At 36.2% G+C, this 26,658-nt stretch overlaps 1 long non-coding RNA gene and 2 pseudogenes across 2 annotated transcripts; 2 read left to right on the top strand and 1 right to left on the bottom strand.

The window, feature by feature from the left end:
* LOC145823047 (uncharacterized) overlaps window positions 1-26,658 on the top strand; it is a 247,351-nt pseudogene that overhangs the window by 101,733 nt on the left and 118,960 nt on the right.
* LOC114269547 (uncharacterized) lies at window positions 3,188-8,769 on the top strand. 2 transcript variants are annotated; one of them, XR_014365138.1, is made up of 4 exons: window positions 3,192-3,516; window positions 3,670-3,725; window positions 7,872-8,340; window positions 8,506-8,769. It is a non-coding gene; the product is annotated as an uncharacterized LOC114269547 (long non-coding RNA). The 2 variants fall into 2 exon arrangements; XR_014365137.1 differs by lacking the exon at window positions 8,506-8,769 and having other exon boundaries at window positions 3,188-3,516; window positions 7,872-8,479.
* LOC145820829 (subtilisin-like protease SBT3 pseudogene) lies at window positions 5,101-7,371 on the bottom strand (annotated as a pseudogene).

Below are 26,658 nucleotides of genomic sequence, written 5' to 3' on the forward strand. Positions count from 1 at the left end.
ACCAATGATAACATCATCATTACTCAAGAAGTCTTACACTCCATGAGGCTTCAAAAAGGTAAACTGGGTAATATGATTTTGAAAAAGGATCTTGAAAAGGCTTATGACAATATTTCATGGCATTTCCTTAAAGAAACTCTTCTTGAATTTAACTTCAATGAGAATTAGGTGGATTTAATCATGTGCTGTGTAACCTCAATACAGACCTTTATCTTATGAAATGGTGAAGCTGTAGAGGAGTTTAGGCCTTTGAAGGGTCTAAGGCAAGGTGACCTTTTATCTCCTTACCTCTTTGTTTTGTGCATGGAACGCCTGTTTAATATGATAAGCTTAAAGGCTGAGCAAAAGAGATGGAAAGGGATCTCTACTGCTAAAGGAGGACCATGTGTCACCCACCTGTTTTTTGCTGATGATTTACTTCTTTTTGCAAAAGCTGATACTAAAACTTGTGCTATTATTACTGATGTTTTGACTGAGTTTAGTTTCATCTCTGGGCTTAAAATTAATCTCCAAAAATCTAAACTTTTTGTGTCCCCTAACCTTAATTTGAGCAAGGCTAGAGACCTCAATGCTAGATGCAACATTCCATTAACTAATGATCTGGGAAAGTACTTGGGTGTCCCCCTTTTGAATAAAAGGGTGACCGGGCACCATTTTAACTATATCCTTGAAAACCTTCAGGCTAAATTGGCTGGTTGGAAAATGAATGTTCTCTCTATGGCAGGAAGAGTTACTCTTGTTCAATCTGTTACCTCTACTGTACCTTCTTACTCTATGCAAACCATGGAGTTACCCAAATAAGTGTGCAATGATATTGACAAGATGAATAGAAATTTTCTTTGGGTTGATACCCTAGAGAAAAAGAAAATTCATCTTGTTAATTGGAATGAGGTTTGCAAAAGAAGAAACATGGTGGACTTGGCATTAGGAAAGCTAGAGAGCATAATCTAGCTCTTCTCTCTAAGCTGGGATAGAAACTCATTAACAACGAGGGAGGTATGTGGACTGAGGATTTAAAAGCCAAATATTTGAAAGGCACACATTTTCTGAACTGTAAGAAGAATAGTAGATTCTCTCATGTGTGGAGAGGAATGCTAAAATCTAGAAGCATTCTAAAAATTGGTGGTGTGGAGAGAAATCTATTTAGGAAGTCATGCCCTCAATTTCTTTTTCCTCCCCACACAATATTTCTATTTACAAGGTCAGGGATATCACTAATATGGAAAGTGATTGGGATGTTGCTATCATTAATCAAATATTTCCCCCATTGGTGGCTGCTTCTATTTTCAAAGAGCAACCCCCTAAATATAATTCCAACTTGGATCATCTAATTTGGAAAGGGTCCTCTGATGCCATTTTTTCCACTTCCAATGCTTTTGATATTGCTTCTGATTATGATGGGAAAAAGGAGGATTGGTAGTGGTTGTGGAAAAAGAAAATTCCACAAAAACTGAAAGGGTTTCTATGGACCGTCTTACATGGCAAACTTCTTGCTAATAACATGAGACTGAAAGAAGGGCTATCAGATAACTCTTGCTGCCCATTTTGCAGTGAAAATGAAGACCATAACCATGTCTTTCGCGCATGCCACAAAGCCAATGCAGTTTGGATTGCTGTCCGGAATCAGTATTGGTATCTACAGACGCTTGATGAAACTTGGAGGAATTGGTTGCTCTCCAACTCCAAAACAAAGGCCAAATTTGGTGCCAAATCTGCATGGAGCACTGTTTTCTTGGTCAATATGGAAAATCTAGAAAAACAGGAACCTTAAAAGCTTTGAAAACAAATTGGTTACTTAGTTTGAAAGCTTGAAGTTTATCCTTGATTACTCCACTGAAATTGATCTGGCGTTTGGCTTATCTATTATTAATCCTAGACCCTCATTTAGACTCATAAAATGGTCTTTTTCCTCCTGCAAGTACTCTAAAGCTGAATACCAATGGAAGCAAATGGAGTAGGGGACCAAATGGATTTGGAGGTCTCATTCGGGATGAGAGGAGAGCTTGGATATGCGGTTACTATAGAAGGATGGAAAGTTGTACTAGTCTTGAAACTGAATTATGGGCAATGTATAAAGGCCTCACAATCATTCTTCAAAAAGGCTTCACCAAAGTGATAGTGGAAACCGATGCCCAAGAAGTTGTGAAGCTGCTAGTAGAAGGCCCTGGTGAGAAACACCCTTACAGCAGTCTGGTGGAAGATGCAAGAATCATCTTCAATGACTGCCAATACACTGCTCAACATGTCTATCGTGAAGGCAACCTCTGTTCAGAGGCTCTTGCCAAGCTGGAAGCTGCACAACCGGAAGATATCCTAGTGGTCAATGGCCCCCTGCTAAGATTAGGGACCTGCTGTTTGCAGACTTGCTTGAGATAGGAATGGAGAGAGTTTAACCCTCTTGTTTTTGCTTTATTTTCGTTGTTAAAAAAAAAAAAAACTAACTGTGGGAAGGTTAGTATATGTATATCAAAAAGTAAATAAGTCATTTCATTATAAGGAAACAAAAAAAAAAAAAAAAAGCGTAGCTTATATACACAAGTGCATAAAAACAGAAAAACAGTAATGATTCAGACCTCCACAAAATATCACCCCCACAACCCCCATTCACTTGTGATTGGTGTAAGTGAGAAAGAGAAAGAAAAAAAAAATAATAAACAATACAAACATATCATTGATCCACATCACTGTGGGGGTGGTGGGGGTCTCCCCAAAAGGGGGTCCCAAACATTTTGTAAAGAAAAACAGTAATAATTCAAACCCCCACAAAAATTGTCACAAAGTTTCCCTTCCAACCAATAATGAAAACAAAACAAAAAAGCCGATTTAAGTCTATGAATCTCTCAACTCAGCATCCTCAAAAGTGCTTTGATTTCCCTTGCAAGAGATACAAAAAAAAAAAAAAAAAAAAAAAAGCCACCATCTACGCCTTTTTAACCCTTTTTCAAAACATTTATGTTATTACTATATGTTATAATGACTCGAAAAATTTTAAAAATTTTAAAAGAAGTTTAGAAAAAATAAAAATAAGTGAAAAATAGTGAATATTTAAAGCTTATTTTGTCTCTGTTTTAATTTTAAAAAAATACTTTTAGATTCAGACTAGAAAGGTAAAAAATTTTGACATAATTTGAAAAAATTATCACAAAAAATTTAAAATTTCGGAAAATGACTAGTTCTGTTTTTAGATCAGGAAAACGACTAGTTCTGAACAAGCGTTATGTCACCTAGATCAAGTTGAATGATTAGTATATTATTTTTTCAGCGATTTTTCTCTTCTTTTTTTTTTTTTAATTGTATTTGGTTCAGGCAATAGCCATGGTTGCTCTGCATATCCATTTCTTGATCTTTGTTTTTAGTGGCAACATGAAAAAAAGAAAAGAAAAAAAAGAACGAGATATTCGACAAATGTTGGCTTTATCCACTTCACCGTTCGATTGTTTTTTCGTATCATCACGGTCTATTCAACTTCGTCGCAAAGGGTTTTCCTCTCTTCAACACTCTATTTCATATATCTCGGTAATCTCTAAATCTGATACCCCGTATAAAAATAGTATGGCTTTGCGATTCGCTTTACATCGATTTCAATTTCAATCCCTCACTTAGTTCATTCCTTTTCTGTTCTAATTAATCTTCTCAATGCACTACAATACATACATGTATTCTATGCAGGGATGGAGTTATTCAAATCATAAAATGAGACCAATGTTGTCTTGCAATTCTAAAAGGTACCCATGAACCTGCAATTTGGTTTGATTGTGTTTTCTAAACATTGCATATGTGTAAAGCTGACTTATTAATTGGTGTTTGCTTTAAAACTTCTATAGTGTTGTATTTCAATTTTGTTGTGTGGAAATTGTGATAACTAGAAGTGGGTGCAAGTTTTACATCCAAATTTTTTTTTGGTGATTTGATGAATGAAGATGAGTTGAATTTGATAACTGCTAGCATTTATTTTGACAATATGGGTATTTTTTTTTTTTTGGGAGAAAATAAAATTATAAAGATTCAAAGCATTGTGACTTGTGTGCTTTATATTATAGTTCAGATAGCATAGATGTTTGTGCAATTTTTGGTGGGATTAGAAACAAAACATATGAAAAAATGGAAGCTACAATGTAGAATTTACATTACTAAGTATATATAAAGCAGATGTGGGAAAATCTGTATGTTTTGCATAGAGATGTGAAGGGCAAGGCCTAAGACACATGAATGCCAAGATTGGATTTTTGAGAGAATTAACGGAATGGGTTGGTTTATTTGTTTAGAATCTAGTAAGTTTTAACTTTTGTGTAACACTTATTAATTAATTAAGTATTGCACAGGCGTTTCTTGACTACCTTTATCCACTTCATAGCACTAAGCTAATAGTGAGAATCCGTTGAAGTCCAATGGGTGAGGGTTGTCGCTGTGATAGATGGAAGAAAGTATGCAGAAGTCCAGTAATGTGCTTTTGTTGTTAATCATGTTTGGTTACAATTCTTGCCAAAGCAACTGAATAGATGAGCAAATTAAGCCTAACACAAGTTTATCTACAGGGGGCGAGAACGGGAAGGACATAAGACTCTTTGTTAATAAAATCATAAGTTGAACTTCTAACTCTTAATTTTTATATTTGGAAACAACTTTATTGCATGGTTAGGACTAGCCAAGCGGGTCTACTTTGGAAGTGATGCTAACAGAATTAATCACACTGGTTTGTGGTCTTTGATTCAAAAGTTGGTGTGCAGCACCAATGTTCATTTTGTGTATAGTTGTTTGTTATTTCACTCTAGCTGATATTCGGCATTCAAATATTGGAGATACTAGTTCTTCTAAGTGAAGACCAACAAACTTCCAATTTTTTATTTTTGGAAACTGCATACTTACGTGCATGCAACCCACATTCACACAGACACTACAAAGAACAATAAACTTTAATAGCTTTTTTTTTTTTTTTTTGATAAATAACTTTAATAGCTTTTACTGATAGCTTATTTCAACCTTTATTATGCTAAACAAGTTACTTGACATTGTACTTTCAATATAGGCATAGTCCCTCAATTATTTGTAAAGAAAAGTGTCATGGCAGAAAAGTTGTTCAGAGGCTTTCGTGTGCATGTCTCAACCAGAAATGGCTACAATGGGGCTTGATGCTATGTGTTCATGCTAATCAATTCATTTGAGATTACCGTACTGTATGTTGGGTGCAACTTTGTCAATCTCTATGCTCACGACAAAACTTTGTTTCTGATATTTGCTGGTGAATGTGAGAGTACTGGGCTCTACTTTGATACTTATTCCACTAGGAACAACCACAATTGCTCGATAAATGGCTGTATCATCTCCCACGTTCGTCACAACCCTGCTGAAGGTTTCTGCTGTTACGGAGCTGGTGTTTCTGGGAAATATAGTGATAAAAGAAGGGTAATTGAGATCGGTGGGATTTTGGTTGCAACTCCACTGATTTCTTCTGAGGACAGCACTCATTTGCTTCTTATTGTAGCCAAGACGGCACAAGAAGTCAACATAATCTTGGAAACCCATGTTGTAGATCAACCCAGGATCCATTGCTTTGTTCGGATTGAAATGGCCAGCCCCGAAGTCCAGAGGTGTGGCAGACAGTCCAGTTAATTGGTCTTTCAAGGCTGTGTCTGTATTGCCAAGTGTATTTGCAGTGGTCATGATAGCTGATCGGATGGCTGCGGGGCTCCAATCATGGTGGACGACCTTTAGTAACGCTGTAACTCCTGCAACATGGGGAGTTGCCATTGATGTCCCTGAGATGAATCCATAATCAGTGACCATATTATAGTTGCCTACTTTGAAATACGCCTTGTTGGGTACAATTGCTGCCAGAACATCTTGCCCTAGAGCGAGGATATTTGGTTTTAGAACACCTAAGAAAAAAAGGCTACTTGAGGTGCTAGTTTTGTCCCCAAAGTCGTTATCATGAACTTCATGCTCTTTACCTTTGCGTTATTTTCACTAGTTACATACTCCTTTACTGAAGCCCCATAATTAGTATGCAGAACTAGGCTAGGAATGGAAAACTAGGCAGGAATGTAGTACTGTGGATCTGAAGTCACCAGGTCTCCCACAAATATTCCTACGTATCCACCTGTCCTTTCAACTTTTGTCATCTGTCCAAATATGTCAATGTTGGGGCTTTATCACATAGGACTGCCTTTCCGGCAATCTCATCTGAATCCAAAGCTGAAACATTGCATATTGCTTTGCTTAGGTTGCCTTTCCCATAATAAATAGATGTGTTGGTAACGTAAACACTTGCTGGGAAGTATGATGTGCCTTCCATGGTTAACCCATTTTCTAGGTTTAATGATGCGACATTGTTCGATCAATAGTACCAGCACCTACTGTGATGATCCATGGTGCTCTGTCGAATATTGTGTTCTGAGCCCCCTTTATTTCCAGCAGCACAGACGATGACAATTCCTTTTTCTATTGCTGAAAGTGATGCAATGGCTATGACATCCTCAAAATAAGGTGTTTTGGGTAAGGCTAGAGACAAAGACATGATGTCTAACCCATCGACAATTGTTTGGTCCATGCCAGTGAGCACGTCGCTCGCTGCAATCTCAACTGTGCTTGTTGACCAGAGGACTTTGTACATGGCAACGTGTGCACTCGGTGCTACTCCTCTGGATGTGCCTCTAGCATACCCAAAGTGACTAGCACCAAGTACGTAAGAACTTGCTGCTGTGGATGCCGTGTGAGCCGTGACTATGGTAGTCCCTGGCTGATTCAAAGTCGTCTTCCTTGGAGATTTGTTTTCCCGATGCAAGGAGTCCTCTACTAAAAGATCGAGCTCCAATGAGCTTCATGTTGCAGTTAGAAGGGCTAAAAGCTGTGCCATTTTCACACTTGCTTTTCCTTCTCTCTGGCACTTGGCATCCCTGTGTCAGCAAAACTCTCTCTCTAGCCAAACTCCGGTGCCGATTATTTCTATTATCATGCCTTTGCCAAACGATGAAGCTGGCCAGACTCCAGTTTTGTGCTTTAGGCTGAGGAACTTTGGGGTGCGGATTGTTAAGAGTTTGCCAAAGGACTCTTGATAGGTGGCACGATGAGCTAGGGATTTCTCAAGTTTAGAGAGTTGAGAGGGTGTGAGCTTGGCACTGAACCCATGCATGACATGGTTGTACGTGTAGAACAGCTTTTCTTCATCGTCAAGTGTAGAAGAAGACACGAGTTTAGGGTGGACTAGTGCCATGAATCGTGGGTTGAGAAGGATGCGGGTTTCTGTGAATGGTCCATGTGGATGATGTATGTCTGGTATTGTTTTGGTTCTGAAGATTTATTGCTGAGCACCCCCAGTAGCAATAACATTATTAGCCATAGCAATGCAAGGTTCAAAATCTGAATGTGAGAAGAGTTGGTCATGGCTAGCTAAGGGGATTGGTAGGTTAGCTAATGAGAAACTGAGAATTTGAGCAACCATTTATAGTACTACAAAGATATCTCCCTTTTAATTTTATATTGTTTCTCTTTTGATTTTTGATCTCAAGTACTTGTCCACAGATATTCGCATGCTTTGACATTCTAGTTGTTCAGTTGCTTGCTTGTGTTAACTTGATCAATATATTAGTCCATCATTTTCTTTTTTTCTTTTTTTTTATTGATTTTGTTTGGAATAATTTCCAAATTTTTCCTTTGATTTTCAATAATTTACTTGTGCACATATTTTCTTATGCTTTGACATTTCTGTGCTTCATATGGTTACTTGTGTTAGAATGATCAGCATATTTGTCCCTCCTCTTTTTTATTTATTTATAAATTTTTCTGAAAAAACAAGTGAGCTTTCCATTTGACTAATATAACTGGTTTTGATTTTTGAATAATAACTTCTAAATTTTTCCTTTCTTTTTTCATAGGCTGGATGGCCAAAGGTTACCACCGTTGTACCCGAACCAATCATGATCTAGCAAACAACAGTGGATCTGATAATTAAAGGATCACCACAAAGCTGTCCACATAGAGCACTGTGTTGGTACCCAATGTCATTATCTGGGACTGCTTTAAAAATAGACTAGCGGGGTGTGATGTCGAATGCCATAAAAAACATAAGTGAAACTCTTCCTATCACCAATTAGTTTTAGGAGAGATGGTAAAATTCAGTCCGACAAGCGGTATCAAAGTTAAGTTGTCATGAGTTCGAGTTATAGAAGCATCATAGTAAGGGAGGGATTGTTGGTACATAATGCTACTTCCTATGTGTTGGCCTGCGGGGCATGATGTCAAATATCGTAAAAAATATAAGTACAACCCTTCTTATCACCAATTGATCCGACACAATGATTGACGACACCAAGTTCTTGCTACAAGAACTAGATGCTGCATAAAGTACATCTCTTGTTGATTATTTTTTCTTCTTCTTACCAGTTGTTTGTTTTTAAATTTAAAAGATGTAATGAATCTGTCAACAGTTATAGAAAACTTTTCTTCAATTAAAAAATTTCCCTGGTCCAAATTAGATAATGTTCACATGTTTTGTGTGTTTACCTGCAGGTCATAGTATTCAACACAAGGGCTGGACTTGTCAGACAAGAAATGTATCTTGATATACTGTAGAAGCAATTAGTCTTCTTTTTATTTTTATTTATTTATTTTTTTGGGATGCCATGGACAGAGGGGTGTGTTCTTTCTTTAAAGGTACCGTTGGATGGTAATTCTCCCAAATAAAATATAGGATGGAACACAGAAGGGATTGACAATTTATAAAACTTGGTGAAATTCACTTTTGAAAAATTCCGTCCTGTAGACACAGTGAAATGAAGAAGATTCCTATAGTTGAGATGTCATATATTAATAGTAAATATTTCGTTTTATTTTTAGTTATTTTGAATTACACATGTATCGCGTGTCCCAACTGTTGGTGTTTTATAAAATATAATAAATTTTTAAAACTGTTTTTAGTTTTTAAAAATGAAAATAGACACCAAATAAAATTTATTACTATTTTTGTCTTTTGTTTTTTTAATGGACATATAAAAAAATTATAAATATAAATATTATCAAATAAGCACAGAAGCTTCAAGGTAATTATCAAACTCATAAATATTATGTTATAGGGCGAGTTACACTAACAGTCTCTATGGTTTGAGACTCGTGTCACTTTAATCCTTGACTTTTCAATTGTGACACATTAGACTTTGAATTTTGAATTTTGTTCCAAATAAGGACAATTGAAAATATTATTGCTCAATTTCAAGGGTAAAGTTGTCAATTTGATAAAATATCAACTAATTTGACAAAAATAAATATCAAAAAATTATTTTTAAATTTTTAAAAATAATTTTTACCCACCAAAGATAAAATTATGTAAAATTGATAAATCTTTTAGACATCTATTTATTTATTTATTTTACTAAATTAATTTTTATTATATGTATGGATGATGATCATGTAATATGTGGTTGTTAGGTTTTTAATGTGTTATTGATATACTAAATAGGGATTTTTATTGATAAATCTCATTTTGAAGTGTTTTAACCCAAAAAGTCCATAAAGAAATTTATTAACCCATTTAGTCCCATGTATGTATAGTTTTATTCCATAAAGTCTTTTTTCTTGATTTAAACTCTTTTTTTAGACTCTTATACCCTTATATTTAATTTTGATACCCTTACAAATATTTTTTGAACGCTTAGCAATTTTATGATGTAAATATTCATATTTTAACATTCACATTGGTAAAAATGTAAAATTGGCATGTGGCCCGTGGCTCGTGGGCAGTCCGAAGATCGCCCCCGGGGCGGGACGGGCCGGTCCGTTGACAATGTGAATATTCACATTGACATGTTAACATTTACATTGATAGAAGTGTAAAATTGGCCCGCGGCCCATGGGCGGCTCGAAACCCGCCTGTGGCCCGTGGACTGCCCGGGCGGGCCCGGCCCGTTGACAAAGTGAATATTCACATTAACATATTAACATTCACGTTGATAGGAGTGTAAAATTGACCCACGGCCCGTAGGCGGCCCGAAACCCGCCCGCGAGCCCAGATCGGCCCGTTTACAATGTGAATATTCACATTGACATGTTAACATTCACATTTATAGGAATGTAAAATTGGTGTGGGCAGCCCGAAGCCCGCCCGTTGCCGGGGGCGAGGCGGGCTGTAAATATTCATATTTTAACATTCACATTGGTAAGAATGTAAAATTGGCCCATAGCCCGTGGCCCGTGGGCGGTTCGAAGCTCGCCCCCGAGCCGGGGCGGGCCCGGTCCGTTGACAATGTGAATATTCACATTGACATGTTAACATTCACATTGATAGAAGTGTAAAATTGGCCCGCGACCGATAGGCTGCCCAAAACCTGCCCGCGGCCCGCGAGCTGCCCGGGGCGGGCCCGGCCCGGCCCGTTGACAATGTGAATGTTCACATTAGCATATTAACATTCACGTTGATAGGAGTGTAAATTTGACCCGCGGCCCGTAGGCGGCCCGAAACCCGCCGGCGGGCCCTGCCCGGCCCGGCCCGTTTACAATGTGAATACTTACATTGACATGTTAACATTCACATTGATAGGAGTGTAAAATTGGCCCGCGGCCCATGGGCAGCCCGAAACGCGCCCGCGAGCTCGGCCCGGCCCGTTTACAATGTGAATATTCACATTGACATGTTAACATTCACATTAATAGGAGTATAAAATTGGCCCGCGGCCCGTAGGCAGCCCGAAGCCCACCCGTTGCCCGGGGCAGGGCGGACTATAAATATTCATATTTTAACATTCACATTGGTAAGAATGTAAAATTGGCCCGTGGCCCGTGGGCGGTCCGAAGCTCCCCCTTGGGCCGGGGCGGGTCCGGTCCGTTGACACTGTGAATATTCACATTGACATGTTAACATTCACATTGATAGAAGTGTAAAATTGGCCTGCGGCCTGAAACTCGCCCGCGGCCCGTAGGCTGCCCAGGACGGGCCCGACCCGTTGACAATGTGAATATTCACATTAACATATTAACATTCACGTTGATAGGAGTGTAAAATTGACCCGCGGCCCGTAGGCGGCCCGAAACCCGCCGGTGGGCCCAGCCCGGCCCGGCCTGTTTACAATGTGAATATTCACATTGACATGTTAATATTCACATTGATAGAAGTGTAAAATTGGCCCGCGGCCCGTGGGCCACTCGAAGCCTCCCGAGGCCCGAGGCAAGCTCGTTTGGGCCCAGGCCCGAGCCCAACCCGAGAACTTGGGCTAGGACTTGGGCCATCACTTTGAAACTCGGCCCGCATAAGGCCCATTTAAGGCTCGGCCCAAGGCCCGGCCCGCCAGAGGCCCGGTGTCTTTTTTGTGAAAAATAATAAAATTTTGGAAGAAAAAATTAAAAAGAATTAAAAAAAATGGCAAGGCTCACCCAAGCCCGACCCAAGCCCAAGTCTAGGCCCAAGCCCCTTGGCTCGACTCACCGGGGCACCCAAAGCCTGAATACCTCTGTGCCAGGGCTAGGGCCTAGGCCTAATTTTCTGGCCCGTGGGCCAGTCCGGCCCAGCCCGAATTTTGGCAAGCACCCACGAGGCTTTACATGGGTTGGCCCCGGCCCAGGCTGGGCCGAGCCCCTACACATTGAGGATATGAACATTCACATTGACGGTGTGAGCATTTACATTGACAGTGTGAACATTCACATTGACGATGTGAACATTCACATTAAGGGTATTTTGGTAATTATGTCACTCATAGGATGTGAACATTCACATTAGGGGTATTTTGGTAATTATGTCACTCATAAGGCTTATTGAAACATAAGAAAATAATGTGGACTAAATGGAACATATGTAGATGAAAAGGATATTTTGGTCTTCTTACCTCAAATAGGAACATTCACATTGACGGTGTGAACATTTACATTGACGATGTGAACATTCACATTAGGGGTATTTTGGTAATTATGTCACCCATAGGACTTATTGAAACATAAGAAAATAATGTGGACTAAATGGAACATAAGTAGATGAAAAGGGTATTTTGGTCTTCTTACCTCAAATAGGAACATTCACATTGACGGTATGAACATTCACATTGACGATGTGAATATTCACATTAGGGGTATTTTGGTAATTATGCCATCCATAGTACTTATTGAAACATAAAAAAATAATGTGGGCTAAATGAAACATAAGTCGATGAAAATGGTATTTTGGTCTTCTTACCTCAAATAGGACCTAATGGAATAATAAAAAATAATATGGGTTGGATGGAATAAAGCTCTTAGAAAAAGGATTTATCAAAAAAGCTCCCTATTTAATATATGAAATATTTTTCGTTTTGGATTTTTTGATTTAATAGATTGGTTTAATAATGATATCAAAGTTATTGACATATTTGACTTTTGGAAAAAATAAAAACTAATTTAATAAAAATGAAAACCACCATCCATTACATGATTATCATCCAAACATATAATAAAAATTAATTTGGTAAAAAAAAATGTCTAAAAAATTTATCAATTTTACATAATTTTATCTTTAGTGGGTAGAAATAAATTTTAAAAATTTAAAAATATTTTATTGACATTTATTTTTGTCAAATTAGTTGATATTTTATCAAATTAACGACTTTGCCCTTAAAATTGAGCAATGGTATCTTCAATTATTCTTATTTGAAACAAGATTCAAAATTCAAAGTCAAATGTGTCACAAATGAAAAGTCAAGGACCAAAGTGACACACGGACCAAACTATAGGGATCGTTAGTGTAAGTTGCCCTAGGTTATAATATTCAAAATGTTATATTTTGACAATCAAATTCAAGTATACATCATTTTTCTTAATTTTCTCATGTATTGTTGAATGATAATATTATTCATTGTACCAAATGAAATATACTCTCGCCGTTCCGTATTATTTTTTCATCTTTTCCTTTTTAGATATCTTAAAATATTTATCCATTTTGAAAAGTCAAAACATTAAACTCTAGAGAATTTCAAAACTATTATTTAAAAATAATTATAAATATATTTAATAATGAAGCTAAAAGAAGTACTATGATAAATTAATGGACAAGGGATGCCTGCTGTGCATACAAAACGGCACAGTTTTGAAATTTTTATTTTTTTTATTTGTATTTTTTTTAAGAGTGAAAGGGAGAGAGAGATAGCTGTTGGTTGGAAACAAAATAAAATAAAACCTTACAAATATTCAAAATTCACATGAGTTGAAATTTAATGTATATTTATTGATTGTTATATTTTTGATGTTTTAAAAATCAAACTAGTTATATTTCTTTTGACATTGATATTTATTAGAGTATAGCTACTTATATTTTATTATTCACAGATAAATATAAGTCATCTGCTATATATTTAGTATTTGGGTCAACTTATGCTTACCTCGAATCTCACAACTTTGGAATTAATTGGCGAGACTCAAATAGTTAGTTGATTTATCAATCAATCAATAAATAATATGTAATAATACACATCATTGCAAGTAAATTTAACAATAATATTTTAAGGATTTTATAATTTTTTAATTGGTTTGCCTAAATGAGAACAATATTGATGTAATTATTATTATTATTATTATTATTTGCAAAAATTTTAAAAATTTTTTTGACTTTGACCCTTTATGTCACGACCCAAACCCGCTCCTGTAGGTTTAGCGTTGTAACCGACCAGTAATCTACGGATTACCAAGGGCCTCTGACTTGAATATCATATAATAAGGGACTGCGGAAGTAAATATAGAAATATACATAGTCCATAGAGCTGTGCAGACATACATGGAACAAAAGTTTAAAACTTCGATACATAAGAGTGACGTTATATAAACACAGTAGTTATACGTCACCAAAGCCACATATACAGAATTTCCAAAACATGTTCAAACAAAACATAAACATCAGATAGTACAAAAGCCCCAAAGACTTGTTTCTCAAAAACTTGATTGGATCTCAAAGAAGAACCTCCACGGGAGGCATGGTGGCTAGTTGACCCAAACTCTCCAGGCAACAGCTTAGCCCTGGTCATGCGCACCTACATACATAAATAGTGAGCGGAAACCTAGTGAATAATAACAAAGTAAAGATTTTAATGAATGATGTCCATACAGAAGCAGAGTCTTGTATATGATCAGATGGCAAAGCAGAAGTAGATTCATATACGTAGTTATATTGGTATTCAAAGTTCGTACATTTCACATTATAGCACATGGCACATCCATTAGCGTTAACAAATAAGATGACCCATATTGCGACGGCCATAAAGGCATTCCGATGACTCATGTGCACAAAGACGTTTTTGATGACCCATAAAGGGACAGCCATAAAAACATTCCGATGACCCATAAAAGGACGACCATAAAGGCATTCTGAAGACCCATAAAGGGACACATATCATATGATGCTAAGGATGCCACGAATACATTTCAGAAACTTAAACAATCATTCATTCATACAAAACAAAACATTTCAGAAAACTGATCATTTCATATCATCAGAAAATAATTAAAAGTTAAACATAACTTTACAGAGTTATTACTAACAGATTATTGCACAGATTACTTTGATAACAGCCAATGGATCAACAGTTTACGGCGCGTAACCTACATAACGTAACGTATACACATTTTGAAACACATGCTCGGGTCGTACTGAACTTAATTCGTTTCATTCTTAGTGTGTTTCTAGTCCTTATCTTTCATATTATGTCTTAATCTTGGCCTAGGAATGCCTAGGATGCAATGTGGAAGCCAAAATGCATTTGAAAACACTTGATCAAAAATGCAGGAAATAGGGGTCCCGCTTGAGCGCAACTTCCTTCGCTCAAGTGGACATGCAAAATGTGAATGGTCGCTCAAGCGTAACTTCTATCACTCGAGCAGTCTGCAAAAGTACTGGTTGTGTGAATTCTCCGCTCGACGGCCACCCGATGGTCTCTCAAGCGTGAGACTGAGGTCTTCGCTCGAGCACACCTCTTGTCACTCGAGCGGTCTACAAAAACATGAAACTTCTAGGAGCTTGCATTTCACGCTTGAGCAGACTTCTGGTCACTCGAGCGGAAGTGCAAGATCACAAAGTGGTCGCTCGAGCGCAAGTTCTATCGCTCGAGCAGAGAGGTCGAATTCTAGAATCCAGATTCACCTCCAAGCTGCAAAACTCGAATTCAATGCATTCAAACCTTTAGGCTCCAAAACTTGAGAAAACATGTCTAAACTCGGAAAACATGGGGAATTAAAGATCATTACGCAAAATCAAGGCCCAATAGCAGGACAATTGTCTAAAATTCCACTTGAGACTCGTGATATAAACACACATGTAATTTCTTTAAACTTAAACCTTTCAAATCACGTTGAAATGGCTCAATTGCATCTAAAGACTTGAATTCTTACCTTAAAGCCTTGAATTTCCAAGTGTTGAAGCCTAATCTTTCAAATTCTCTTATATTCTTCTACAATTCTCCCATTTTCTTTCTTGATCTCACTTTCTCTCTTAATCTCTCTCTCTTCCTCCCCCCTCTCCCCCGGTTTGAAGTTCAAAATGAAGTATTGAGTGTACCAAAAAAGAAAAAAAAAGAACTATTGGGGTCAAGTAGGCCTTATATAGGCTTGATGAGTGGTAATTAATTAAACTAAGCAAATGAGCATTAATTAATCTAATTTAATTTGCTCCGAATCGAATTTTAATTAAACCTACCACAAGGATCTAAAAATTCCAAATAACACATAAATCAAGTTAATTTCGTGATTGAATGTCGATAAGGTCTTCAATTCACAGAACGAAACATAGACATGAATAAATCTTTCTACGATAGACAAATAGAGACACAAATAATACAATACATGTTAGAAATTGGGCGCCCATGTAGGTTGACCCTTCTTTGAACCTTTTGAACCTTATCCAAATAAGTTTGAATTTGAATTCAAAATCTATTTGGATAACCACTCAGGATATCTATATCTATCATATCAACTGATATGGATAGATGATATAGATATCTTATATACCTTATATAACTGATATGGATAGATTTATTATTATCCAATATATCTGATAATATGGGATATGGGTGATTAAGAAAATAACAACGTATGTCGTATGTTGTTTCCCATATTCTGACTCTCTTCCAAAAATACAACGATCAAGAGCCATTTTGCACTGTGACTTGTGTGGGTGATATTCATTCTGTAATATCACTCCACTGCTGGGTTAATTGATCAGATTCAGGAAGCACGTGATTTACCCACGAGATCCTTTCAATTCAAACTTTGCAGAAAAAGGTATGACCATAATTTTTCATCCGCTGCGTTTATACTTTGTTTTACATTGGTATCAGAGCGAATATGGGTATTTTCGTGCTTATTTTTATGCATTAAAATATGTGTATATTTTTATATAAATATATATACATGATATATGCATAAATATTAATAAAGGAGGAAGATGTCTTCATTTTTATGTTCATTAAATGTTATTTTTAATGTCATAAATGTTTTTTGTTGTGAAAAATGGAGTTTGGGAGTACCGAAATCGGACCAGAAAACACCCCGGAAGGCAGTGGGTGTGCCTCACGCTCCAGATGATGCCGTCAGCGGCGAACACGTGCCTCCCCGCGCTAAGACGCGCTGCCACGCGCGCGCTGTTCCGTGCTTTCCACGCGCGTGCCCTCCGCACCACACGCGCGCCGCGTGCTGAGCAGCGCACCGAGCCGCGCGTCGAGCCTGCGCGTTGAGCCGCGCCATTTTTCCTCCGCCGGCTTGGCTGCTAATGCATAAGGCACTGTTTGTTTTGTTTTTAATTCTGAATCGTGTTAAATGGTCATTATTAATTCGTTATAGCTTTGTTTTAAGCGTGGTTGGTACTGTTAGACTCAGAATTAAAAATTTTATCTTCTGTAAAATTTTGGAAATTTTATGAAAATAAAAAATATTTTTCTTGAAATAATAATTCATTATTTCTGGTTTAAAATGCATCTGGTGTTGCATGATTAAGTTTCTGGGACTGAATTTTTTATTGTAGACTATTGTTGTAGTTTACTATTTACTGGTATAGTTATAGCATTTTACCAGATTCTAGAATATTTATTTCTAATTTTATGTGTATTTATTAGTTATTTAAAATTCTAGAAAATACCAGAAAATTTCAGAAGTGATACAGTTTCTGTTATGGCATAATTTGAATATTAAATACAGTATATTATTTTTTTTAGGGTTTGTAATATGTTGTGATTAGAATAGCATGATTAATTGTTTTTTATTTTAATTCCGTTATTAAATGTAGCATAGCATGTATTGATTGTGAATCTACATTATGATGCTATTGTATGGAATTAGAATTTTTTATCATAATTTTAGACATGCCATAGTGAGTGGGAGGTTATTTGGTTGAGAGAAATCTTTGTAGATTAACTCCTGAAAACTAATATTTTTGCGCATAAATTAAATTAAATTTTGGATAATTGTCACCTGTGGCGCAAGAAATGATTACGAGAATAGCGGATTTTCGATTTTGCGACTTGTGTAATATTGTCACTATTTAATTTAGATTTTTGTGGCAAAATTATATTATGCTAATCAAATTAATCCCAACGCGAATTTCTCTCTAAATTGACTTAGCTTATGGAAGTTAATTGGTTGACCTAGACTTAGTAAAGATGTTCAAATGTGAACAATGTAATCCCATTCTTTAGATAAGCAAAAGTCTTGGAGACTTTAGGTCAAGCCTTAATTGAGCCAAAGTAAGGAAATATGACTCAAAGTCGCCGTGATTTTATTGCCTTGCTTGGCATAATAAAAACTAATGTGTGCGCTATGGTTAGCGGCACGCTACGTAGTTTTGGTTGGCGAGTTTTGGAGTTATGAAATTAGTAAGTCCTCAATAGATCTGTATATGATCTTGACTATTGAGCTGCGCGGATTGACTTTGTAATTTGACCTGTAAATAATGTTACATCATTGGATGAAGTAACATTCAAGAGTCACGTCATTCAAGAAATGCGAGCTTAAATAAATTAGTCATTAAGTGTAAGACAAGTAGCCAGTATGAGCAGTGTTTTGCTCTCTGCCCAATTATTGGGAGTGGATGGAGCAAAATTTCATGCACTATAATAGTGTGCGTTGAAATATCACGTGAAGTTAAAAGATTAGTGCTTAGAAGCTGCGAAATCTATTAACACTAAGTGAAAAGATTAGCACTTAGAAGCTGCAAAATCTATTAACACTATGTGAAAAGATTAGCGCTTAGAAGCTGCAAAATCTATTAACACTAAGTGAAAAGATTGGTGCTTAGTGGCTGCAAAATCTATTAGCATTGCCAACTTGTCTAAGTTTGGACACTTACTGTTTCCACACTTGAGTGTGAGACATGAGGAGGGGCTTCTTTGAATGATTCTTTAGCTAGGCTAACGTTTTTGAATAACGTTTACCACTAAGCGCAAATGTTGCAGCATAATAATGAAAAGGTCAAGGCCGACAAGGTTGTTATGACTCTAAGAATTTGATGCATGGCTCGTGAGAGCATTGTGTTGAATTAGACTCTTTAGCCTAATTCACACTTAAGTTACTTCAGGAGCTGTCATAGTTGATAGCTTATTCTCTCCTTCTTGTAGATAGTAGAATTAATTGCAAGTAACTATGAAGCGAGAAATAGATATGGCAAGAGGGGTATCGTCATCTTTCAACTAGATGCAATAAAGTGTATGGAGAATAAAATTGACTTGAAGGTGCAGGGGATTAGCACTTACTAGTTAAATTTGCGACTTAGGCGCACTTGATATCTCCATGACATCCTTTTGTGATCTAGTGAATATGAATTAGTCGTGAGTCATTACCTAGTTGGGCCTAAACCTTTAAAACTTGTCTTCAAGAACTCACACATTAAGATGATTGGAATTAGTTTATGACATTGGTCATGAACCAGTGGCTTATTATACTTAATCACATTAATAAGATGATGACACGATGGTTTGAGTAGGCCTTCTCGGGCCCACTCGCTTATGACATCCTGCTCTCATGTGAATGTGTAACTTTGTTTGCAATGGTTGCGCACAAGTGAGTAAGAAAGCCGTAGAAGGTCATTTGTATTGGCGCATTTAGTCCACTATGATTTTTGTAACTAGATATGTGTAAGGGTATGATAGCTAAGCCTCAATCTCGACATATTTATAGATTACAATACGCATTTGAGTCAAGACTATTTGATCTCCCATAAGTCAAAAGTTTTGAGATGATTTTTGACATTGCACATATGAGGTTAAGATCAATTAGATAACAACTTTCGTGCTTTTAGTTTTGACCAAGGTGGCGAGTATCTATTTGAGTTATTTTAGAAAAAAAAAACTCTATGAAAAGAAATGGATGCTTAGAAAATTGATTATTCCTAATACTCAATAACACAATGGTGTAGTAGAGATAAGGAATTAAGTATTGTTAATGTTAGGTGGATAATGGCGCAAAATGTTTCCCAATTGGGAATTGCACTAGTTTGTTGCCTATATCCCTAACTAAGTGCCCTCCATATCAGTTTTTACACTCCATTTGAGTAATGGGTTAGCAGAGAGCCATCTATGGGCGATCTGTAACCGTTAAGCAGCTTATCTTTATTTTACTTCTCATAAGATTGCAAAGTTAAGACCTAGGGTTCTATAGCGCATTATTGTATGCTGTCTTGTAAACACAAAGGGTTGTGTGCCGCATTATTGTATGCGGTCATGAAAACCCTCCGGGTCATGTGCAAATAGGTAAGCAGCTTTGTGGGAGTGTAACTAAGTCACATAAAGTTTTCTTAGTAAAGGTGACGTGAATAGAGGTCTTAGAACTCTATAAGATAGAGAATTCTAAGCATAGCGCTCTATGTAGCCTAGTCGAGAATGAAAAGAAATTTCCAATATCCTAGGGACAGTGGGAGCGATATGCCTACTAATAGATTACTCCATTAGAGAAGAATACTCTACATTCTTAGTTGCATGGTAGCGAATGTGAAAATCTTCCACGTCATCACTGGGTGATTGAGAAGGAAACATTCATGATTGCTCCGCAAGATGATAAAGAGCCTGGGATAATGCCAAAGGCTCTAGTCCCCTATTTTTAGAAAGTGAATCAATGTTGCGCAGTTTAAGACAAAGTCTTTGAGGATTAACCATTTTTATAATTTGGTTGACTTTCCATTATGACGCAAAACTGTTATAAAGTTATGCGTAATTTGGATAGTCATTATTGAGGCATAAGGCTCGCTAAATACCGAAAAGTCGCACCATTGAGGAAAGTGTAGACCATGAGAAGACTTCCTCTTGGGGAGTGAGGTTATTTTGACTTAGGCTATGATTGACATAAGTTCAGAACATTGATTTATGGACATTGTGACCCAACTTTCTCGTTAGAGAATTGGATAAGTAGATCCATAAGGATTTTCCTTCTGCTTTTATGGTAAAAAGTTAGGAGCGCAAAAAGGTTGCTAGTTCCAATAAATCTTTTACAGCCTAAAACAGTTATCCAAATAGTGGTTCTTAGATTTCGTCAAGCCATGATAGGCCAACGATGATCGATGAAGACCACTGAGGCATGATCAATGGTCCACAAAAAGTTTTTCCTTACTTAGTCATTATGAGCCAGGAATTTATAGGGTTGTCGCCACCTAGGGTGGGCAGTCCTCTGTTTTAGATATGATGGACATGGGTGATGTAATTTATATGCTCAGATATACGATCCTTAGAGATTGTTTTGGGAGAATTCCTGTTTTGTCTTCGATGACTTACATAAGGAATATCCTAGAATGATTCTAGATGCAAAATTGCAAACCCATTGACTTTCCTATCAGTAAAAGCCAGAGCCTTAGCTATTGAGTGAATCCTCGGATTGTCTTTGGGAGAAATAGATGACCTATATTCCTTGATCTTTTCTTTGTTGTGGGAGCCTAAAGTACGCTATGTGGGCGTATTCGGCATGATAAGTGTTATCTTTGGTAAATGGTCAACTGAGTTGTTTAGACATTGACCTTGCTCATTAGACCGTGGATAAAATGCTTTACTAGTAGTATATTAATTTGCTCCTTGTAAGATTCAATGCGCTAGTTGGGCGCATCTGCGCTAGTTGGGCGCATTAAGAATGAACGCAAATTGGTCACCAAAATATCTTTAGAAAGGTAATTGCGCAAGAGATAGTGATCTTGAACCACTTCATGTGAGGTGCAAATGGTGGATTCCGTTGTATATGCTTATTGCAAGAGGTGCTGATAAAGCTTATGCTTGGAATCTGGAATTACATAGACTGTGGTTGTGTTTTTTTTAAAATCGATCACTTATTTGTTATGAGATGATGGGATGTTGACACTATTATGGTTTGTGTCATAATGATTAGCAGATGATGATGTCAGCGGGCAAGATTAGCTCACTCACACGAGCAATTGCTCTTGGCGCTTGGGAGCGAGCAAGGATGAGACTAGTGGTTTATTTTTATTTGGAGCCAAGAGAGGCTTAAATCATCCACTATGTATGTCGCCTTGGTTACAACCAAGATGAGGTCGTGTTAAGGACCAAACATGGATGTTAGTACCCACTTTCCATGTTGTGCCTGTTATGATTAGCTAGATGCGAGATCTCATTTGGCGCCTGAAAGGCGAGCAAATAGAGAATTTGGGTTAGGCGCTAGAAAGCGACTAGACTAAGATCTGTACGGTGTATCGAGTATGACGTCACTCTTTTTTGGAAGAGTTACTCTACCGTAACATGTATTCATACTATATGTGCTTGGTGACCGAGTAATGAGGTGAGAGAATTGATCCCTGTTTCCTCACTGTGTGAGTCTTACATGTCATTATTGATATGACTTTCATTTATGTACCCTTTTGTGACTTTTGATTATGTCATAAGGTAAGGGGTTGATGTTCTGCTACTTTGGTATGTTGCCTGAGGTCATGTATGATTCAGCCTTAAGGGACATCACTGGGAAAGCGGTCAATCCTAAACTAAATGGCATGAGGGCAAAGGGAAGATCATCTAGTATTACACCACTGTTGTATATTCATTGTCGGCAACTCACATCGCTCTGTACGAGAGGCGGATTGAGTGTGAATATATTGCAAGGATTGAGAGGGTCAAACATGCTCTTTTGAGGGATTAGAGATGTTTTTTAGACCGGTGTAATTAGATGGGTTTGGGGTATATGAGACACTATTTCTGTTTTTTTTTTTGGGTTGATGTCTCTATGCTGGCTCATTTTGAGTTTCTAGTATAGAGCTCCCACATGCAGGTGTTCTCAGCAATCGCACGGTGCAGTGGCTAGTATGAGATTGTTCATTTTTGGAGAGATTGAGAAAGAGATGTGGCAGTGTCATGCCAACTCATGTGCGAGTGGGAGATATTAAAAATTGGGCGCCCATGTAGCTTGACCCTTCTTTGAACCTTTTGAACCTTATCCAAATAAGTTTGAATTTGAATTCAAAACCTATTTGGATAACCACTCAGGATATCTATATCTATCATATCAACTGATATGGATAGATGATATAGATATCTTATATATCTGATATAACTGATATGGATAGATTTATTATTATCCAATATATCTGATAATATGGGATATGGGTGATTAAGAGAATAACAACGTATGTCGTATGTTGTTTCCCATATTCTGACTCTCTCCCAAAAATACAACGATCAAGAGCCATTTTGCACTGTGACTTGTGTGGGTGATATTCATTCTGTAATATCACTCCACTGCTGTGTTGATTGATCAGATTCAGGAAGCCCGTGATTTACCCACGAGATCCTTTCTATTCAGACTCTGCAGAAAAATGTATGACCATAATTTTTCATCCGCTGTGTTTATACTTTGTTTTATAATACACATGCAATTAATTTAAAATTTCATCTTAATTACTTATTAAGTATTCTTAATCATGGTTTAATGGTTAATCATAGATCGGGGTTGTTACACCTTATAACAAAATAAATCATGAATTTTTAATTTTATCAATTTAAATGCTAATATTTTGATTTATTATCAATCTCAATCATTCGCTCATTTTTGTAGATAAAATCAATGAAAAATATATATTTTAGTTATTAAACTCAATATCAATATATATAAAATATCTAAAATATCATTTTTGCATCAACTTACATAATGAAAATAAGTCAATGATTTAGATTGAAAATAAATTAATAAATTTAAATTGATAAAGTAAAAAACTCGCAATTTATTTTGTTACAAAAGTTAAATTCTGAATTTTTTTAAAAATAAATTTTCCTCAAATTTTTTTTTTTGGTGGTTAATTTTGCTTAAACTGATGTAAAGAAACCAACAATAGTATACACACCAACATAAAAATAAAAAATAGAAAAACAATAAATAAATAAATAAAAGAAAGGAAAAGAAAAGAAATACCAAACGTATCAAAGTATATCGTTTTGCCATGCAGCACTCCTTGTTGTACGGCAGAGGCTGTTTTCTCGTCCGGATTGTTTGATCATTAAAACGAGAAAAGGGTCCCTATCGTACAGCAGGGAGTGTTGCAAGACAAAACGATATACTTTGGTGCGTTTGGTTTTTCTCTTCCTTTCTTTTATTTTTTTTTGTTTTAATATTTTTGTTTGTTTGTTTTTTTATTATTATTATTTATACATATATATTGTTTGTTGGTGTGTGCTGTTGTTGATTTCTTTACATTACTTTAAGCAAAATTAACAACAACAACAAAAAAAATGAGGAAAATTTATTTTGAAAAAAATTCTGAATTTGACCTTTGTAACAAAATAAGTTGTGAATTTTTTTATTTTATCAATTTAAATTAAAATTTTTTAATTTACTTTCAGTCTAAATCATTGACCTATTTTCATTATGTAAGTTGATGCAAAATTGATAGTTTAGATATATCTACATTGAGTTTAATAACTAAAATATATTTTTTTTCATTAATTTTACCTAACAAAAATGAGCGAATGAATGAGATTGAAAATAAATCAAAATATGAGCATTGAAATTGATAAAATTAAAAATTCATGATTTATTTTGTTATAGGGGTCAAAGTATAAGTTTTTTTTTTTTTTTAATTTTTGCAAATAATAATAATAATAATAACATCAATATTGTTCTCATTTAGGAAAACCAATTAAAAAAATTATAAAACTCTTAAAATATTATTTTTAAATTTACTTGCGATGATGTGTATTATTACATATTATTTATTGATTTTTTGATAAATCAACTAACTAATTTGAGTCTCCCCAATTAATTTCAAAGTCATGAGATTCGAGGTGAGCACAAGTTGATCCAAATACTAAATATATAGCATATGACTTATATTTATCTATGAATAATAAAATATAAATAGCTATACTCTAATAAATATCAATGTCAAAAGAAATATAACTAGTTTAATTTTTGAAAACATCAAAAATATAATAATCAATAAATATACATTAAATTTCAACTCATGTGAATTTTCAACAATAAAATAAAAAATATGTCAGTATATATTTCTCCTTGCTATAATAAATGCCCTTGAAGATTTGTAAGGTTTTATTTTATTTTATTTCAAACCAACAGCTCTCTCTCTCCCTTCCTCTCTTAAAATAAAAAATAAAAAAGGTTAAAACTGTGTCGTTTTTTATGCACAGCACACCCTGCTATGCACAGCAGGCACCCTGTAATAACCCCGACCTGTGATTACCTTTTAATCCATGATTAATTATGCCTAAGAAGAATTAAGATGAAATTATGCATTTATTTGCATGTGTACGACATTATTTGTGTTTCTATCTGTCCATCATAGCAATTTGCATATGTGTATGACTTTCAATCGCGAAATTGACTTGAATTATGTGTTAGTTGGAATTTTTAGAATTTTATGGAAGGTTCAATTGAAAGTCGATTCGGAACGATTTAATTAGAATAATTTATGTCTAATTGAGTAATTTGATCAACCATTTAATTAAACCACTAATTTAGCCTATATAAAGCATTAATGGACCCTCATTCACATTTTACACTCTCATATCTTCATCCTTGGTGGCAAAACGTAAGAGTAAGAAAGGGAGTAGGAAGATTTGACCCTAAGCTTAAGAATTTTGGAGACTTGAAAGGGAATTGAAAGAATTGACTTGTGAGCTCAAACATCAACACATCTAAGCTAAAATTGGGCCCCTAAGGTAAGAAGCCAAGCCTTTAGTTGTGTAATTGGAGTACTTACCACATGTATTCAAAAGAATTAAGTGAATTGAAGCAAGAATTAAGTTGATTAATGTAGAAGAAGATGCATGCATGTGCATCACATGACAAATAGAGCATGTTGTCTAAGAATTTGTCCCACGCATGTTTATATTTTAGCCATCGTTTAAGAATTCAACATGTTTTTGAGCTAAACACCTCATTTGATTATGTTTTGGACACTTGAAGCTCAAACCATTTCATGCGTGTAGTATTCATGCTATGTTCTTAAAGTCTCTAGGTGAATTTTGAACAATTGACATAATTTTGGGCCTTGATTTCATGAAATGATCTCCAAACCATGGTATTTTATAAGTTTCTAAATGTCTTCTGGAAATTTGGCCCAAAAAGATGAGTTTTGAAGGGTGTAATTCGAGTTTGGAGCTTGGGAGTGCAATCTGGAAATTCCAAAATTTGCACTTCCGCTCGAGCGGCATAATCTGCGCTCGAGCGACCACTCTGTGATCTTGCATTTTCGCTCGAGCGACCAAGAGTTTGCTCGAGCGAGAAATGCAAGCTCCCAGAAGTTCTCAAATTTTGCAGACCGCTCGAGTGACATAGGTTGCGCTCGAGCGGGGACCTCAGTCTCACGTTGGAGCAACCGTTGAGCAGCCATCGAGCGGACATTTCATACAACTAGTACTTTTTCAAAGTTTACAGACCGCTCGAGCGAGGGAATCTGCGCTTGAGAGGCTCCTCACATGTTTGCATGTCTGCTTGAGCAAGGGAAGTTGCGCTCAAGCGTGACCCCTATTTTCATCAAGTTTGGTTAAGAGTCCCAAAGTACATTTTGGCATTCACATTGCATCCTAGGGCATGTTTAAGACTCAATAAGATGCTAAGACTTAGAAACACACTAAGAATGAAACGAAATAAGTTAAGTATCAACCAAGTGTGTGTTTCATTATGTGTTCCTGCTATGTGTGTGTAGGTCACGCGTCATAAGTTATCTAATTTGTCTGTTCTACAAGTGGAGCCATCTGTGAGTAATAACTCTGTAAAGTTATGTTTAACTTTAATTATTTACTGATGCTATGAAATGATTAGTTTTCTAAAATACGATGTTTTGTATGAATGAATGATTATCCAAATTTCTGAAATATATTCGTGGTATCCTTAGCACAAGGTGCTTGCTTGGGGGTAATAATACCGTGCCTTTTTAAGCAAGGCCCTTGCTTAGGAGTAATAATACCGTGGTCTCATGGCCCTTGTCCGAGGGTAACAATGTTGTGGCTCAAGTATATTACAAGTTCCCAGTACCAGAGGTTCCTTATGAAACTAACAAACAAGATAATGCTAATGGATGTACCATGTATGATTAAGCATGAATTCTGATTTCCGTATGAAGTTTGAACAAGAATATGATTATATATCTGTTTTTGATATGAATTCTGATTTCAGAATCTATTAGGGAGATCGTTCATTTAAACCCTTTACTTTGTTACTATTCACTGGGCTTCCGCTTATTATTTATGTTATGTATGTATGTAGGTGATTAGGTACGTGACTAGGTCTAGA

This window comes from Camellia sinensis, chromosome 3, assembly GCF_055761805.1.
Source record: "Camellia sinensis isolate YWXY chromosome 3, ASM5576180v1, whole genome shotgun sequence".
Lineage (NCBI taxonomy): Eukaryota > Viridiplantae > Streptophyta > Magnoliopsida > Ericales > Theaceae > Camellia > Camellia sinensis.